The sequence below is a fragment of the Tupaia chinensis genome, unplaced genomic scaffold (assembly GCF_000334495.1).
Source record: "Tupaia chinensis unplaced genomic scaffold, TupChi_1.0 Scaffold000612_1, whole genome shotgun sequence".
Taxonomy (NCBI): Eukaryota; Metazoa; Chordata; class Mammalia; order Scandentia; family Tupaiidae; genus Tupaia; species Tupaia belangeri.
Genome location: NW_006160131.1, coordinates 1,506,617 through 1,506,920, shown reverse-complemented (window position 1 = coordinate 1,506,920; position 304 = coordinate 1,506,617).

The following is a 304-nucleotide window of genomic DNA, read 5'->3' as shown; positions in this document are numbered from 1 at the left end:
CTGCCCGTGCGGCGCTGGCTATGACAGATTGGCTTTGTTCATGGACACGCGGGGGGCGGCCGGGCCCACCCGCCCGGGACACGTTCACACGGGGGTTGGGGGCTCTCCATGCCACAATCACAACACACGACGCCCGCGCTCGGGCCCGGCGGGCTGAGGGAGGGGGCATGGAACAGCCTGGCTCCTAGTTTTGGTTTAAAAAAAAAAAAGGTTCTTGGAGGATGACGTGGGAGTAGGGGGGCGTGCTCTGGGGCTGCCCGGGGCCCCTCTGAGAGCCTCTTCGGGGTGGGGGAGGAGACGGCGC